The 20025-nt window shown below is 39.5% G+C and overlaps 1 protein-coding gene across 7 annotated transcripts in view; it reads right to left on the reverse strand.

Annotated features, from left to right (window-relative positions):
- The window catches only part of LOC309624396 (uncharacterized protein), a 109467-nt gene extending 97229 nt beyond the window's left edge, over positions 1–12238 (reverse strand). For 4 of the 7 annotated variants that reach the window (XR_014241871.1, XM_082382576.1, XM_082382575.1 and 1 more), the window contains exon 1: positions 9772–12238. The gene's annotated coding sequence lies outside the window, so the exon portion shown is untranslated. The remainder of the gene's footprint in view (positions 1–9771) is intronic. The other 3 variants (XR_014241869.1, XR_014241870.1, XR_014241872.1) reach the window with 3 other exon arrangements.
- Positions 12239–20025: the final 7787 nt, after the last annotated feature.

Here is a 20025-nt window from a genome sequence, read left to right on the forward strand (position 1 = left end):
AACTATAGCAATGCCCAACAACATGGAGACATCTTATTTATAGAATAGTGTGGAAGAGAGCAAGTTCCAATAGACTACCTGCAGTCTATCATTTTCATAAAGTTCAAAAAAATGACTAAACAACACACTGTTTAAGAATACATTCATATATAATGAAGTCATTTTAAAAATCAGGGGAATTAAAAGCACAAAATTAGGGATAGTGGTTACTTCTGGAGAGGAGGCAAGGAAATGGGGTGAAGAAAGAAGACATAGGTACATACAAATAAAATAAACAAGATAAGAAGTAGTGGTCAGATATCGGGAGGTTTGGAATTAAGATTCTGGAGGGGATACAACTGTTGGTGAGGACAGGGTCACCTGGTATGACTATGTGAGTGAATGGCTGAGCTAAGATGGAGTGTGAGATGTTTGGAGGAGCGGAGGTCAAGAAGATGAACAGTGTACTGGAAGATTCATCTATATGGATATTGAAAGCACCAAGAATACAATGGGCATAGTGATGGAGAAAGTGACAGTGAGCCAGGAAGAGAGGAAGTGACACTGGAGTCAGTAGATAGTTGCCAACATGAAAGTGGCAGATGATACAGTCCGATGTTACGAGTTTCAAAGATGGTCATTTTGATGGAGGAAGGTGGGACAATGGTTTGAGACCAGCAATAAAGAAACAAAGAGAACATTTATCCTGTTCCAGGTCCTGTGGTTCCAAAGATGAGAGAAGAGAAAGCAGCCTTATGGAAGACTGCAGAGGGAACAGTGTCCTTAGGGGAGAGCCAGTTAGAACAAGAAGGTGAAAGACACATTGGGAAGAAGGAGATTTCCTGACTATTCATTGAGTTCCAGAGGCACCGAGTAAGAGTTTTGAGAGTTGGGGAAGGATGAGAGATGAGGTCAATGAAGGAGATATATAAATCTTTCAAAAATGAGAATCTGGAGGATAAGGAATGACCAGGGAACACTGGGTATCAAGTGGTAACTGAGTTATGCAGAATGAGGTTAGTCCAGAGGATCTCAAGGAAGATACTGTCACTGAGACAGTGTTAATGGATAGGGAAGAGTGGGTGTCTTGTCAGAAACATGCAAGAATGTCTAAAGTCCGGGAATTTCTTTAGGACCTGTGATAGAGGCAGGGAGCCTGGGGCTGGGGTGCCTCTTACTTCAATCTCCTGCTGCAATATTGATCCAAAAAAGTTAGGAGGGTTCCACTCAGACTCTGTTTCTGTATGTCAACCACATCCCTCTCTCATGCTTTTCCAGAATCACAGCCAAAAGCATTCAGAGCCTGCCAGCTGTTACATAACACTCACCATTCTTTTTATTTGTCATTATCCATCAAACCCATTGAAATTATACCCACTGGCCAAAGACCTTGGGCCTATATTCAAAACCAAAAAACTCAAGAATAAAACAAGCACAAAACCACTCATATGGAAACTGTTCCTAAGGGTAGGGAGCCCATCCTGGGGGACAAGGAAAGGGGCCAGGAAGTGAATTACTCCACTCAGGCATGGATTCAGGCTGGGGGTCCAGGGTGAAGGAGACCACTGCAAAGATTAATCAGATCCCTTTGGCTGTCCTTAGCACTCCTCATGAGGTGTTTCATAGAAGGGCTTTGTCCTTGGTAGGTCATTCAACCCTGAACGGCCCAGAATAACTGCACCATTCAGTAGTGTGTGCCCATAATGGACCACAACCTCCTGGATGGTTGATGTTTTAAAAAGTAATAATAATATGTGGGTAAAAGTTAGAAAACAACCACATAATTCCAGTCCTTACCATTGAAAATAGCCATTATTAATCATATGTCATGACTCCTTCCAGAAGGAGTAAAATTGTGTGGCTGTACACTGGTATAAACTTAAAATTTGACCATTATCCCTATTTTAACTCAATGCAAGAAATATCTCTTTAGTTTCTTCTATATACAAGGACCTGTGTATAGAAAAGAGATTAAAAAAACAAAAAGGTCATGGTTTCCCTGTCTTCAGGAATCTTACAAGAGAGATAGATAAGTAAATGGGTATCTATAACATAGGGAAGAGTGTTGTCCTTCTTGGGGTTCTACCAGAACTAGATCCTGATACAAAGTTTCAAGTGCAAGTAGTTTGGAGGTGAAGGAAATGTTGACAGAGGAATGGGAAAGTGAGACAAGGAAGGGAAAGCAGCCAATAAAGGGGTTATCAAGCCAGCAACCACTGTGGGGAACCCAGCTTAGTCCAACTGGGGAAATGCTGGGGGCTACTATGAAACACATGCCTCAGGGTTGTTCCACCCACAGGGCAAGGGAGCTGGGATATTTATACACCTTCTGTTAGTCATTGGTTGAGGGCTGCTCCTGACCTGTGTGAACTCCTCCATCTTTTCAGCCCACAGCACAGGCAAACAAAATCAAGCTAAGTGGCCAGAAAAAGCCCTCAGGGGAAAAAAAAATGCTATTATGGCAGTTGGAAGTCAGAACCGGAAGTAAAAGTGAGGAGATTTGAGAGGGATATGAATTACATCTGTTATAATGATAATTCAGTAAATATGCAAATAACATATAACTGAGAGACAAAACAAAGAGACCTTAATTCTTGCTGTAGTTTTAGAGAAGGTTTCCCAGGTGAGGAGACTTTTGAGCTGGACCCCAGTGTAATGTAAGTTTATCATTCTTCTTTGGATCTCTTCTATATATTTGAATACTCTTTCTGTGTGGAGGGACTTTCCCCACTTAAGTCTATGCCTCCTTAAGGTAGAAGCCAAAACCTTTTTCCCAGCTTCCCTTGCAGCTGCAGCGTAGACATGTGACCTGGGCTCTGCCAGTCCAATATACCTATGGCAAGACTTGACTTGGAGGCTCATGGTGCAAATAAGGCACTAATCTGGCTAGTCCTGATGAGGGCGGTGGCAGACACCCAGCTTCCAACACAGCAGCAAGAGAAAGTCTAGCACCCCCTAGTGTCAGAGATGGAAACTGTGTTCTCTGTGTCTGGCTGCAGCAGTCCTGTCTACCCTGGATCAGTCCTTCAGAGCAGCCTTCAAGTCAGGCGCTCTGGCCCTTCCAAAGCTTCTGTGAAATCATCTGATATTCTTTATAAATTACTTGTCTGCTAAAACAAACTAGCATGGTTTCTGTTGTTTGCAACAAAATCCTTGATATGATTTTAAATTTTTTAAAGATTTGCATAGGCAGAGAATTGTGGGCAAGGAATGCCAAGGTCAGAGAACAGCACAAGCACAGGCGTGTAAGTGTGAAAACCCAGAGGGTGTTGTTAGAAATATTGGCTTATTGGTGTGGCTGAGTAAGAAAGGAACTCAGAACTAAGTGTTGGATGGTTCACCCGTGTCCCTGGAAGAGAGTAACACTATGAAAATGAAGCCGCACCTTAAGGAATCGTGATGTGTGTCAGAATTGGATACTAGCTGTAATAAGAAAGAGCAAAGTGGTATGAGTGGCTTTTGTGGCTTCTCATTGAGTGGGGTTGTTAACCAAAAGTAGGGCAACAATGAGCTGGAAGATGAAGGCGGGGGCAACATGGATTGGACTTCATCACACTTCAGATCTCGGTTTCAGTTTTGTGACCACTTACTATCTATAACCCTTGGTACACTTTATTTAACCTTCTTGAGACTCAATTTCCTTCTTTTAAAAACAGGAATAATAAAGCCTACTTTCCTAGTCTCATCAGCTTAAGCATTCCAGGGAGAAACCTGTAGGCCAACAGAAGCGGATTTATTGATCCATTGCCAAGAGGGAGACCACACCAGAGAACTGTGGGATATCTCACTGAACAAAGGAAAAGATAGATTTATTATAGGGTTTGGGAGAAGGGTAGAGTTAAGTAAAATTTAATTGAAGTAGTATTTTGATAGACTCAAAGAAGTCAACAGCAAGCCTGGAGTGCAAAGTAGACCCAGGGTCCTGTTTCCTTGGAAATGACCAAGTTAAGATGGATCTGAAATGCTGAGTCCAGACACCTCTTATCTCAGGCTCTGCACCTGGGTTGGAAACCAAAACTACTCCTCTGTGTCAAAGTCACTTACGTCCTCTGGGCAAGAGTGAAATGTTTTATTCTTAACCAACCGCATTTCAAATAGCGAAGTCTCTCATTGAATAAGAAAACAGCAGTCACTCAAATAAAGGAGTCATTATGATACTTTGTTGTTGAAGCATGTCCTTGGAAGAAATACGGCTTTCTGTTAACTCTACAACTAGCTTTATCTGTGTTTTCTTTTTTTCCAGTCAGTTGAAAGGCAAGACAGATTCTTATCCTCCAAATTAATTTTTATTTCTCAGTCTCCCCTGTTGGCCAAGGAATGACAAGATCAGCCCGTAGGATATTATTCTGTGAAATCCAGATCTTCACCATTGTCCAGGTCCCATTGATTCAGTGGTTGTTTGGAGAGGTGGACTTGAGTCAATCCTTTATATTTTTTCATTGTAATATGAGCTATTGAGCCCTTTGATGTGATAATGACTTCATCGTAGCACTTAAGACTCTGTAGATCACATATTTGAGCAGTGTAACACAGACTAATAAGCAGAGAAATAGGGACTTCCCTGGTGGCGCAGTGGTTAAGAATCCGCCTGTCAATGCAGGGGACACGGGTTCAAGCCCTGGTTCGGGGAGATCCTGTATGCCACGGAGCAACTAAGCCCCGTGCACCACAACTACTGAGCCTGTGCTCTAGAGCCCACGAGCCACAACTACTGAAGCCCGCGCACCTAGAGCCTATGCTCCACAAGAGAAGCTACCACATTGAGAAGCCCATGCACAGCAACCAAGAGTAGCTCCTGCTCAACGCAACTAGAGAAAGCCCGCGCACAGCAACAACAAAGGCCCAACCCAGCCAAGAAAAAAGTAAATAAATAAATAAATTTATTTTAAAAAAAGAAAAATATTTGACCAAGGTTTGTAGTATACTTGATCTCAAGATCATGTGGGCTAACATCATATATAATCACTGTAACCATGTCAGTCATACAAAGTTTGCCATAAGGATTTTTGTTAATATCTGAATATTCACTTTCAATATAGTTAAGTATTCTAGATGTAATTTGGAGTAAAACTGTCCTTGTGTGCTTTGTATGCTGAAATTATATCAGCAAGTTGAGACTTAAATGTATATTTATTTTTCCAAGAATAAACTGCAACAATAATTAAAATGATTACATGGGTGTATACAACAATTCACCAAGCTATGCACTTAAGATTAATACACTTTATGTTTGCTACATCTCAATTAAAAGTTTTTTTTTTAAGAAAAGAAAAAGAATGAAAGAGTGTCACTGAAGATAAAAGTTCCTTGCCTAAGGTTATACAGCATTTAATTGCAAGAATAAAATGCAGCAAAAAAAAGAAAAAAAAATTACTGTGAGACTAATTGTGAAAATATTCTTATCTTTGAAAGTTCTGTACTGTGTACATGAAAGTAATAACACAAACACTCAAGAACTTTCAAAGGTAAGAAAATAAGGAAATAGGTGGGCATTACATTCAAACTTTAAGGGACAGTGTGGTAGCTTAGTGGTTGAGTTATGATTTGAAACCAGGTTGTCTGAATTCACAGCCTACACTGTCAACCATGAAGTTACATGAAATGAATACAAAATATGTAGTTAACTGCCTAGTTGACTGTGAATGTCTTAAACATAGTCATCATTTTGGAAAAGTTGACTTGGCAGCGTGACGGGCCTGAGATGATAACCCAAATTCATTAGAAGGGCTAAAAAAAAAAAAAAAAAAAAAAAATTGAGGTCTTGCATGCAATGAAGAAAAATCTAAAAGGGAAGCTTGACATTTCTCAAGGTTTTTATGATCCCCAAAGGAAGAAATAACTGAGAGGAGAGATGAGTGGCCTTAATTATTTGAAGGTTCCTCAAATGCCAAGTCAGGACATATTACACCCCAGCCTGCAGCTTGTAGATCACAAAACACCACCACTTCTGTAAGGACACATTCTTGTGGTCAGGAAGAGGCAGCATTTTGATCTAATCAGTGTCTATTTTGCTGAATCTGAAATTGAGGAAGTGCATTTTTCCCTAGTGGCATTCCTTACAATCTACTAAAAAGTTTTTAGAGTTGGTCAGGACCAATGTCCATCATAGTCTAGCCTTCTCCAGTGCCACTCATCCAAGGTTCAAGGATGCTGAAGCTGATCTCATCACTGACTAGAAGCTCTGTGCAGGGTCTCACCAGCGGTGGGATAAATAGAGCATGCTACCATTTGTGACATCCCATAAGGCTCCTCCAAATGACAGTTTTGGGAACCAAGGCTCCACTGCTCACAACTCTTCTCAGCGTCACTCACCACTCCATCAGGTGGCTCGTGGAGCTATGCTAGGTCTTCCACAGAGAGAGCTCTCTAAACACAGGTCCTGTCTTCTAGACCAGGGGCTGCAGCCTCTCAGGGTGGCATGGTGACTCTTCTTTCACCGAGAGTGTGGAGAGGTCAGGGTAGCACAGAGAACAAGTTGAACAGCTTCCACTAGAGGGCACTGCAGAATGAAGTGGCCTCTGTCCTATGCAAGGAAGGGCGCCAGACCTCAAAGAAACACATCCCCCAACAGCCAACTTCAGAGCAGAAGGAAGGGGTACAGTGAGTACAGTCTCACCACTAACATTGTGGACCCTGGGCATGAGGACAAATGGAGGCTCACATGTGTTCTGATCATTTTAAACAGTAGCATTAAATTGCAAGATTTGATTTAACCTATTCGAGTTGTGCTGTTGATGAGAATAATTTTCTTGCTCAATTTAATTTTTTGATCAGTAATTAGAGAATTTCTCACCTATTAAAATGACTAAATTGAAAGAACGAAACAAACCCAAAAAACACTTCACTATACCAAGTGCTAGCAAGGATGCAGAGCAAGGGAATTCTCACACACCGCTGGTGGATGTGCAAAATGATGCAGTTACTTTGGAAAACACTTTGGCAGTTTCTTACACAGTTAAAAATACACTTACCACATAAATCTGCAATCCACTCCTAGGTATTTACACAACAGAAATGAAAACATAGCCACAAAAAAATCTACAAACAACAAATGCTGGAGAGGGTGTGGAGAAAAGGGAACCCTCTTGCACTGTTGGTGGGAATGTAAATTGATACAGCCACTATGGAGAACAATATGGAGGTTCCTTAAAAAACTAAAAATAGAATAACCATATGACCCAGCAATCCCACTACTGGGCATATACCCAGAGAAAACCGTAATTCAAAAAGACACATGCACCTCAATGTTCATTGCAGCACTATTTACAACAGTCAGGTCATGGAAGCAACCTAAATGCCCATCGACAGACGAATGGATAAAGAAGTTGTGGTACATATATACAATGGAATATTACTCAGCCATAAAAAGGAATGAAACTGAGTCATTTGTTGAGACATGGATGGATCTAGAGACTGTCATACAGAGGGAAGTAAGGCAGAAAGAGAAAAACAAATATCGTATATTAACGCATGTATGTGGAACCTAGAAAAATGGTACAGATGAACCGGTTTGCAGGGCAGAAGTTGAGACACAGATGTAGAGAACAAACGTCTGGACACCAAGGGGGGAAAACCGTGGTGGGGTGGGGATGGTGGTGTGCTGAATTGGGCGATTGGGATTGACATGTATACACTGATGTGTATAAAATTGATGACTGATTAAAAAAAAAAAAAAAGACACACACATTATCCTTCTTTCATCTCCCACAACAGTTACATGGCAGTATATTATTAAATCAATATTCAGTACTCACATGATTATGACTATTGTTCTGATATAAATATTGAAAAAAAAATAAAACAAAACATCAACAGACTTCTTTTGAAAATTGGAATCCAGGGCTTCCCTGGTGGCACAGTGGTTGAGAATCTGCCTGCCAATGCAGGGGACACGGGTTCGAGCCCTGGTCTGGGAAGATCCCACATGCCGCGGAGCAACTAGGCCCGTGAGCCACAACTACTGAGCCTGCGTGTCTGGAGCCCCTGCTCCGCAACAAGGGACGCCACGATATTGAGAGGCCTGCGCATCGTGATGAAGAGTGGCCCCCGCTTGCCGCAACTGGAGAAAGCCCTCGCACAGAAACGAAGACCCAACACAGCCAAAAATAAAATATAAAAAAATATAAATAAATAAATAAAAGATTACTAAAAAAAAAAAAAATTGGAATCCAGTTCAAAGCTGTCATTTTAGATTCTTATTTTTACTTCTAAAAAAAAAAAAAAAAAACTTGTAAAAGAAGGTTTAGAGCAGCTTTTTTTCATAATCTCCCCAACCTGGAAACAAGCCAAATGTCCATCAACCGGTGAATGGATAAACAAATTGTGTAGTGACTGCATATAATGGAATAATATTCAGCAATAAAAGGGAGAGATCTATTGATACTTGCAACAACATGAATGACTCTCAAAGGGATTATGCTAAGTGTTAAGAAGCCAGACACAAAAGATTATATACTGTATGAATTCAATTTACATGACATCCTGAAAAAGACAAAATGATAGGGAAAGAATCTGATCAAAGATTGCCAGGAGCTAGGGGCTGGGAGAAGAGTGGGAAGGGGGTTGACTACAAAGGGGCACTGAGGAAACTTTCTGGGTTGATAGAAATACCCTACGTCCTGATTAAGGTCATGATTATGTAACAGTATACATTTTGTCAAAACACATAAAACTGAAGACCTGGAAAGGGTGACTGCTACTATATGTAAATGATACCTCAAAAACCTGACTTAAAAAGAATTTATAATGTCCTATTTGCAAATTTTATGTAGGTCATACCCAACAGAAGCCTGCCAGCTTTTCTTTCAATAGTTTTTAAAAACTTAAGCACAATGCTTCTTTGAAGATTTACTTATTTTTCCTTTATAGCTCTTTCTCTCTTCTGAACTCCAGGTTTGTATTTTCAGTTTCTATCACAATTGCATATTGTACTCATTCTCATGATCTAAAGGATTTAAAAGCTTTTAAAGTAATATTCAAAATTTACAAAACAAACATATTTTCATCAAATTCTGTAAATTCAAATAAATTCAAAAAAATGGAAAAGTAGGGAGTTCCCTGGTGGTCTAGTGGTTAGGACTCCATGCTCTCACTGCCATGGCCCAGGTTCAATCCCTGGTCAGGGAACTGAGATCCCACAAGCCATGCAGCGCACCAAAAAAAAGAAGGAAAAGTAAAAATGATTTTTCATAAGTTTTCCAAAGAAGTTATTTTTCTTCTGAAGTATTCAAAATTATCTATTAAAAGTAAAAGATAAAAGATAATTATAGTTGAAATATCAATATTTAAAATTAAAACTATTGGCCCTGAACCAAGATGGCGGAGTAGAAGGACGTGCTCTCACTCCCTCTTGCGAGAACACCAGAATCACAACTAGCTGCTGGACAATCATCAGTAGGAAGACACTGGAACTCACCAAAAAAGATACCCCACATCCAAAGACAAAGGAGAAGCCACAATGATACGGTAGGAGGGGCGCAATCACAGTAATATCAAATCCCATAAATGCTGGGTGGGTGACTCACAGACTGGAGAAGGCTTATACCACAGAAGTCCACCCTCTGGAGTGAAGGTTCTGAGCCCCACGTCAGGCTTCCTAACCTGGGAGTCCAGCAACGGGAGGAGGAATTCCCAGAGAATCAGACTTTGAAGGCTAGTGGGATTTGATTGCAGGATTTTGACAGGACTGGGGGAAACAGAGACTCCACTCTTGGAGGGCACACACAAAGTAGTGTGTGCATCAGGATCCAGGGGAAGGAGCAGTGACCCCAGGGGATACTGAACCAGACTTACCTGCTACTGTTGGAGGGTCTCCTGCAGAGGCAGGGGTGGCTGTAGTTCACCGTGAAGACAAGGACACTGGAAGCAGAAGTTCTGGGAAGTACTCCTTGGCGTGACCCCTCCCAGAGTCCGCCATTAGCCACATCAAAGAGCCCAGGTAGGCTCCAGTGTTGGGTTGCCTCAGGCCAAACAACCAACAGGGAGGAAACCCAGCCCCACCCATCAGCAGTCAAACAGATTAAAGTTTTACTGAGCTCTGCCCACCAGAGCAACAGTCAGCTCTACGCACCACCAGTCCCTCCCATCAAGAAACTTGCACTAGCCTCTTAGATAACCTCATCCACCAGAGGGCAGACAGCAGAAGCAAGAAGAACTACAATCCTGCAGCCTGTGGAACAAAAACCACATTCACAGAAAGATAGACAAGATGAAAAGGCAGAGGGTTATGTACCAGATTAAGAAACAAGATAAAACCCCAGAAAAACAACTAAATGAAGTGGAGGTAGGCAACCATCCAGAAAAAGATTTCAGAATGATAGTGAAGATGATCCAGGACCTCGGAAAAAGAATGGAGGCAAAGATCGAGAAGATAAAAGAAATGTTTAACAAAGACCTAGAAGAATTAAAGAACAGACAAACAGAGATGAACAATACAATAACTGAACTGAAAACTACACTAGAAGGAATCAATAGCAGAATAACTGAGACAGAAGAACGGATAAGTGGCCTGGAAGACAGAATGGTGGAATTCACTGCTGTGGAACAGAATAAAGAAAAAAGAATGAAAAGAAATGACAACAGCCTAAGAAACCTCTGGGACAACATTAAACACAACAACATTCGCATTATAGGGGTCCCAGAAGGAGAAGAGAGAGAGAAAGGACCAGAGAAAATATTTGAAGAGATTATAGTTGAAAACTTCCCTAACATGGAAAGGGAAAGAGCCACCCAAATCCAGGAAGTGCAGAGAGTCCCATACTGCATAAACCCAAGGAGAAACACACGGAGACACATAGTAATCAAATTGGCAAAAATTAAAGACAAAGAAAAATTATTGAAAGCAGCAAGGGAAAAACGACAAATAACAAACAAGGGAACTCCCATAAGGTTAACAGCTGATTTCTCAGCAGAAAGTCTACAAGCCAGAAGGGAGTGGCATGATATACTTAAGTGATGAAAGGGAAGAACCTACAACCAAGATTACTCTACCCGGCAAGGATCTCATTCAGATTTGATGGAGAAATCAAAAGCTTTACAGAAAAGCAAAAGCTAAGGGAATTCAGCACCACCAAACCAGCTCTACAACAAATGCTAAAGGAACTTCTCTAAGTGGGAAACACAAGAGAAGAAAAGGACCTACAAAGACAAACCCAAAACAATTAAGAAAATGGTCATAGGAACATACATATCAATAATTACCTTAAACGTGAATGGGTTAAATGCTCTAACCAAAAGACACAGACTGCTGAGTGGATACAAAAACAAGACCCATATATATGCTGTCTACAAGAGACCCACTTCAGACCTAGGGACACATACAGACTGAAAGTGAGGGGATGGAGAAAGATATTTCATGCAAATGGAAATCAAAAGAAAGCTGGAGTAGCAATACTCATATCAGATAAAATAGACTTTAAAATAAAGAATGTTACAAGAGACAAGGAAGGACACTACATAATGAACAAGAGATCAGTCCAAGAAGAAGATATAACAATTATAAATATATATGCATCCAGCATAAGAGCACCTCAATACATAAGGCAACTGCTAACAGCTATAAAAGGGGAAATCGACAGTAACACAATAATAGTGGGGGACTTTAACACCTCACTTACACCAATGGGTAGATCATCCAAAATGAAAATAAATAAGGAAACACAAGCTTTAAATGACACAATAGACCAGATAGATTTAATTGATATTTATAGGACATTCCATTCAAAAACAGCAGATTACACTTTCTTCTCAAGGGCGCATGGAACATTCTCCAGGATAGATCACATCTTGGGTCACAAATCAAGCCTCAGTAAATTTAAGAAAATTGAAATTATATCAAGCATCTTTTCTGACCACAACGCTGTGAGATTAGAAATTAATTACAGGGGAAAAAAATGTAAAAAACACAAATACATGGAGGCTAAACAATATGTTGCTAAATAACCAAGAGATCACTGAAGAAATCAAAGAGGAAATCAAAAAATACCTGGAGACAAATGACAATGAAAACACGATGATCCAAAACCTATGGGATGCAGCAAAAGCAGTTCTAAGAGGGAAGTTTATAGCTATACAAGCCTACCTCAAGAAACAAGAAAAATCGCCAATAAACAATCTAAACTTACACCTAAAGGAACTAGAGAAAGAAGAACAAACAAAACCCAAAGTTAACAGAAGGAAAGAAATCATAAAGACCAGAGCAGAAATAAATGAAATAGAAACAAAGAAAACAATAGCAGAGATCAATAAAACTAAAAGCTGGTTCTTTGAGAAGATAAACAAAATTGATAAACCATTAGCCAGGTTCATCAAGAAAAAGAGGGAGAGGACCCAAATCAATAAAATTGAAATGAAAAAGGAGAAGTTAGAACAGACACCGCAGAAATACAAAGCATCCTAAGAGACTACTACAAGCAACTCTATGCCAATAAAATGGACAACCTGGAAGAAATGGACAAATTCTTAGAAAGGTATAACCTTCCAAAACTGAACCAGGAAGAAAGAGAAAATATGAACAGACCAATCACAAGTAATGAAATTGAAACTGTGATTAAAAATCTTCCAACAAACAAAAGTCCAGGACCAGATGGCTTCACAGGTGAATTCTATCAAACATTTAGAGAAGAGCTAACACCCATCCTTCTCAAACTCTTCCAAAAAACTGCAGAGGAAGGAACACCCCCAAACTCATTCTATGAGGCCACCTTCACCCTGATACCAAAACCAGACAAAGATACTACAAAAAAAGAAAATTACAGACCAATATCACTGATGAATATAGATGCAAAAATCCTCAACAAAATACTAGCAAACAGAATCCAACAACACATTAAAAGGATCATACACCATGATCAAGTGGGATTTATCCCAGGGATGCAAGGATTCTTCAATATACACAAATCAATCAATGTGATACACCATATTAACAAACTGAAGAATAAAAACCATATGATCATCTCAATAGATGCAGAAAAAGCTTTCGACAAAATTCAACACCAATTTATGATAAAAAAAAAAAAATCTCCAGGAAGTGGGCATAGAGGGAACCTACCTCAACATAATAAAGGCCATATATGACAAACCCACAGCAAACATCATTCTCAATGGTGAAAAACTGAAAGCATTTCCTCTAAGATCAGGAACAATACAAGGATGTCCACTCTCACCACTATTATTCAACATAGTTTTGGAAGTCCTAGCCACAGTAATCAGAGAAGAAAAAGAAATAAAAGGAATACAAATCGGAAAAGAAGAAGTACAACTGTCACTGTTTGCAGATGACATGATACTATATATAGAGAATCCTAAAGATGCCACCAGAAAACTAGTAGAGCTAATCAATGAATTTGGTAAAGTAGCAGGATACAAAATTAATGTGCAGAAATCTTTTGCATTCTTATACACTAATGATGAAAAATCTGAAAGAGAAATTAAGGAAACATTCCCATTTACCATTGCAACAAAAAGAATAAAATACCTAGGAATAAACCTACCTAGGGAGACAAAAGACCTGTATGCAGAAAACTATAAGACACTGATGAAAGAAATTAAAGATGATACCAACAGATGGAGAGATATACCATGTTCTTGGATTGGAAGAATCAATATTGTGAAAATGACTATACTACCCAAAGCAATCTACAGATTCAATCAAATCCCTATCAAATTACCAATGGCATTTTTTACAGAACTAGAACAAAAATTCTTAAAATTTGTATGGAGACACAAAAGACCCTGAATAGCCAAAGCAGTCTTGAGGGAAAGAAACAGAGCTGGAGGAATCAGACTCCCTGACTTCAGACTATACTACAAAGCTACAGTAATCAAGACAATATGGTACTGGCACTAAAACAGAAACATAGATCAATGGAAAAAGATAGAAAGCCCAGAGATAAACCCATGCACCTATGGTCAACTAATCTATGACAAAGGAAGCAAGGATATACAATGGAGAAAAGACAGTCTCTTCAATAAGTGGTGCTGGGAAAACTGGACAGCTACATGTAAAAGAATGAAATTAGAACACTCCCTAACACCATACACAAAAATAAACTCAAAATGGATTAGAGACCTAAATGTAAGACCAGACACTATAAAACTCTTAGAGGAAAACACTCTTTGATATAAATCACAGCAAGATGTTTTTTGATCCACCTCCTAGTGTAATGGAAATAAAAACAAAAATAAACAAATGGGACCTAATGAAACTTAAAAGCTTTTGCACAGCAAAGGAAACCATAAACAAGATGAGAAAACAACCCTCAGAATGGGAGAAAATATTTGCAAACAAATCAACAGACATATGATTAATCTCCAAAATATATAAACAGGTCATGCAGCTCAATATTAAAAAAACAAACAACCCAATCCAAAAATGGGCAGAAGACCTAACAGACATTTCTCCAAAGAAGACATACAGATGGCCAAGAAGCACATGAAAAGCTGCTCAACATCACTAATTATTAGAGAAATGCAAATCAAAACTACAATGAGGTATCACCTCACACCAGGTAGAATGGGCATCATCAGAAAATCTACAAACAACAAATGCTGGAGAGGGTGTGGAAAAAAGGGAACCCTTTTGCACTGTTGGTGGGAATGTAAATTGATACGGCCACTATGGAGAACAGTATGGAGGTTCCCTAAAAAACTAAAAATAGAATTAACATATGATCCAGCAATCCCACTACTGGGCATATACCCAGAGAAAACCATAATTCAAAAAGACACATGCACCCCATTGTTCATTGCAGCACTATTTACAATAGCCAGGTCATGGAAGCAACCTAAATGCCCACCAACAAATGAATGGATAAAGAAGATGTGGTACATATATACAATGGAATATTACTCAGCCATAAAAAGGAACGGAATTGGATCATTTGTTGAGACGTGGATGGATCTAGAGACTGTCATACAGAGTGAAGTAAGTCAGAAAGAGAAAAACGAATATTGTATATTAATGCATATATGTGGAACCTAGAAAAATGGTACAGATGAACCAGTTTGCAGTGTGGAGATTGACACACAGATGCAGAGAACAAATGTATGGACACCAAGGGGGGAATATGGTGGGGGGATGGAGGTGGTGGTTTGATGAATTGGGCGATTGGGATTGACATGTATACACTGTTGTGTATTAAATGGATGACTAATAAGAACCTGCTGTATAAAAAAATAAAATAAAATTCAAAAAAATAAAAAATAAAATATAATTAAAACTATTATTTAAATAAAGCTGAAATTAATTTTTTAGATCTTAAATAAATCTTACTAAATATTTTTATAGAAGCAAGCCTTTGCTATTCTGGAGTTCAGTATTCATCTGGCTAACAAAAAATTCTCTACCATACTTCATGTATGCCATGTCTATACTGACATAAATATAGCATGAATTGTTTGATGTTGGAAAGTTTTCTCAATTGCCATTTACCAGTGTTGCAAATATCATGCTAATTTATGAGTACCTCCAGAACCACTCACTGAAGCATGGAGAAGAGCAAGAAAATGCATGTCCAGCACTACTGGAAAACAATGCATTTCTTGAATTCATGCTTTCAGGGTGGGAAGATGGGAGGCCCCCAAAACAAGCTCCAGGACTGTAGAAGGTTGGCTCTGCCCTAAAAACCCTCACATGTGCTCCAGGCTATAGGTATTCTCTGAAGTGCAGATATATAGAGAGCCTAGATGTGGAGACATGTATAAAATACAGAGTAGAATAACAACATTTCACCAAGACCCAGTGGTTCACATAGAATTAGAGGATATTGTATGTTTGGGAAAGAGAGACAAATAAATATGTAATCTGTAGTTTTCAGATATTTAAAAGCATCTTTAAATGCCCATCGTTCACTTAAAATTTTTAGTGCATTGGGGTATATTCTGCTTTGAGGGAGGTTCTTTAAAACATAAATTCAATCCTATCATCCTCTCAATGAAAGGCCATACCATGGCCTCAAGAGCCCTGAATAATTGCCGTGTATACACAGACTGCCGCCCTCCCCCTCATCTCATGGCCCTCATGAGCATCATGGGTCAACCATGGGATCGTCTTTCAATTCTTTAGCAAGTTGCTTCCTGCAACTGAGCCATGATTACACCTTTCTTCTGCCTAAAACCAGGATTCTTCTTCCCCCTTTTGCACAGCCGGCTCCTTATCCTCATGTCTCACTTTAAATGTCCCTACCTCAGAGCATCCTTCCCTCCTGGTCACCTCAAGTAGGAAACACCCTCACATACACCTTATTCTCTGTCCTATCTCCTCCCTTCTTCCTTTAACACCCTTGGCTCCACATGTATTATTTGGTAGATTTACTTGTTTTTGCCTGGCTATCCTAGAATGTAAGCTCCATGATCTTGTCCTGTCTTGTTCCCCCTGGTATCTTTATGGTATCTAATGGAATTCTTGCATTAAGTAGGGAGATGTGCTCAATAAGTACTTCACTAATTTAAAAAAAAAATCCGAAAAGAACTGCAGTGCCATGGAGAATGTCACTGATATAAGGGATACTCCGTAAGCGCATTTCCTTCCTTAGGTAAGCTTACAGAGTACTGAGCAGAACTCAATGGCAAAACAAAACGTATATAGCCACGAGCTCCGTGGGAAGTGAAAGTTTGAAAGCTGAAGATCATGGCCTCAAAATAGGTAGTGTCTTTTAATATTGGTGTGTCATTTTAATATACTGGAGTAGAATTCACTATTGCCACACTTCCCCTATTCCAATAAGTTACTATTGAACAGGCCACCCATTCTTTACTTATTTTTAAGCTGTGTGACTCCTCAGAGCCTTTAACATGCTAATATATAATCAGAACCACAGAAACCTTACTCTTTTTTGAGATCAGATTAACATTTCCTGGAACTAGTGTTCCCAGCGCACAGTTTGGGAAATGCTGTGGAGGTCATCATTCTGCCATTTGAGAAGCTGCAAGACCAAATTACATCCTGCTGAAGAAAATACTAGAAAGATGGGTGGGGAAACAATATCATCCAGTAGACCAGAGCATGAGTCAAATTTGCCTGGTATGATCCTGATTCTCTGTATTTCTCCAAAGAACATCTCTCCTCCATTTACTGCTTCTCTGCAGGTTTTTGAAATAGAAACAGCATTCCTGGATTATTAAAACATGCAAAGAGATTATACAAATATCTTCCAGGTGGTCAGGATCCTGGGGGAAGGTAAGGAATCCACATAGACTTTCCAACAGGGCTCATTTTTATGAGGTGTATATGGAAAAGGGTCCAGAAATGTAAGTTCCCATCCTTTTTCTGATTGTGAGATTGAAACAGTCTCATTCATTTATTCAACAAATATTTATTGGTTGAATAATATTTCAAGATACTATTCAACATAATACTCAACATATTCACTGAGGGCCTGCTACATGTCAAACTATGTTCTAGGTGCTGGGGATCCATCAGTTAATAAAACAGACAAAATTTCTTGCTCTGATGGAGCTTGTAATCTAGTGGAGAAAGACAAATATTAACCAAAATCAATGTCACCCACATAGTATATTAGGAAGTTATAAATGCTATGTAAAAATATAAAGCAGGAAGAAGGGCTAGGCAGTGCCAGGGTTGCAACTATGAAGAATGGCCAAAAAGACCTCAATGAAATGCAAAGACTTGAAGGAAGTGAAAAAGTGAGCCATGTGGATACATTCCCATCAGAGTAAACTGCAAAGGCTCGGAGGCAGGATTGAAACGGGAGGTTTGAAGACTTGCAGGAAATCTAGTGTCTCTGGAAGAGAATGCGCAAGAAGAGAATAGTAGGAATTGAAGTCAGAGAGACGGGGGGAGTCAAGAAGCAGAGAAAGAAATGGGACCGACCATGGGCACCGAGGAGAAACACGATATACATGATGTTTTCACAGCATCCCTCTGGCTGCTGCGTGGAAAATGGACCACAGGCAGCTGAGGGAGGAACCTGGGAAAGCAGATCATCACATAACAGTCCAGAAAAAGAACAGAGACACATAAAACCCCTAACTGTAAAAATTTCACGTTTCCTATAGTTAATGAAGCATTTTTGTATCCATTATCTTGTTTGACTTTCGTGACTCCACATGCATCCTGACAACATGTTATTATGCCTGTCTTAACAGCTGAGAAATTTGAGCCATAAAACGGTTACAGGTCTTGCCCAATAACATGCAACTCTTACGTGAAAACCCAAGAACCAGTTCTAGAATCAGGGATACTGTGAATTGAGAACTCTTGTCACTACACTACAGTTTGCCCATTCCAGAGACCAAAACAAAGACTTCTGAAGTGCTAAGTGTCTGGGGAAATGCTAAAGGTCAAGGGTGATGGGTATATTAGAGAAAGTGAGACTTTAGCAGAGTTATTTTTTTTTCTTTTTTTAAAATAAAATTTTCATTAAAGTATAACACACCTATAGAAAGGTACACAAGCCCAGGCAGAGTTCTGAAAGAAAAATTTAAAGTTTCCAATCTGACCACCAACTTGAAGAGCCTGATAGCACATGCCAAAACGAGAGTAATAAATTCTTGGAAAGACATTCTTTTAGATACACATGAAACCTCTCATTAATTCTGTGCCTGGCCTTCCAGAGTTAGAGATCATACACTGCTCCACACACCACAAAAATGACCGCCTTGAGAAATTCTTTGCAGTTCAACAGCAAGTTCAACCCAAACCTTGCTATTACTGTTAGGATTGAATAGCCAAGTGATGGAATGGTTGGGCTGCATTTAAAGAAAATCGCAAGTGTTAATTTTCCAAAAAAGTGACTTTTTAGAGCTATGAAGCTCAGGCCCTTTATTGGTTTTTTGTTTGTTTGTTTTTGTTTTTGTTTTTGTTTTTTTGGATAGTAACTCTACTCTGAGGTGTCCATATTGTGTACTGGGAGGCAGAGCACACATTCTTGGAAACAAAAAAAAAAAGCAACCTGCAGCCAAGAAACTGGAGAGAAAAATGGCTGAATTTCTTCTAATTCTCCTTCTCCTCTCCCTCTCCATCTCCATCTCCAACCCCATCTCCATCTCCATCTCCAGCTTCATCTCCAACTCCATCTCCATCACCATCTCTGTCTCTGTCTCTATCTCTATATCTCTATCTATCTTCCTTCTCTCCTTCCAGGACTAAGGGTCATGATACTGCTTTTGTGTAGGACAATGTCTTTATTTTTAGGAAAAGCATGCTTAAGTATTTAGGGGAGATTTATCATAATGTCTACAACTTACTTTCAAACACCTATACAGAGTTAAGCAACTATGACAAAGTGTTAGGAAATGTTTAATTCAAGGTCGTAGGTATAGGAGTGTACACTGTACTCTTCATTCAACTTTCCACTGTGTTTGAGTACGGTTATAATGAAAAGATGAAAAAAATACATACAGACCAAGCAACATACAACATACAATTTGTAAAAGCAAATACCTATGGAGGAAGAAGAATGTGAGTGGGGAGTGAAAATATAAGGGAAGAACAAACACCATTGCCGATAATAGCGGGCAATGGGCAGAAAATTAAAATTGACTCAACTCTACACACCTGAAAAAAGAAAGAGAAAGAAAAAAAATCATCAAGTCAGCCAAGTGAGTCCCTTCCCTCACAGCTGGCAGAGCAGAGATACATACATGAGTGGACCCGCATACATGCGGCAACAGGCTGACTACCTAGAGTTTCTCGCATTGCAAGTTGAGTCTGGATGCTTTCAAATCCATTTGGTAATGCAGAGTTATCTCCCTTATGTAATGAAGGCCTTATGTTATTTGATTTACAGCTCCTCTCACGATGAGAGACTTGTTCAATAATTCCCAGGATTGTAACTAAATACCCAGGGACATACTTACTCACTTGGCTGTAGTCAAGGCCCCAACTCAAACATCTCCATCCCCTCCGGGTATGAAAGGATGATTTCTTTCATTTGTTTAACGTGGCTCATCAGCTTCCAAGCATTCTGGGAGGACTCTTCTGTGTGGCCTCCCTGTGAGTCAGGTAAAAAAAAAAGGTCGTGAAGATCCCTCAGGCCTCATCCCTTGCGGAGAAAGTGAGATGCTGACATGCATTGCCTCTGGTCC

Source organism: Balaenoptera borealis (genome assembly GCF_965194805.1).
Source record: "Balaenoptera borealis genome assembly, chromosome: 2".
Lineage (NCBI taxonomy): Eukaryota > Metazoa > Chordata > Mammalia > Artiodactyla > Balaenopteridae > Balaenoptera > Balaenoptera borealis.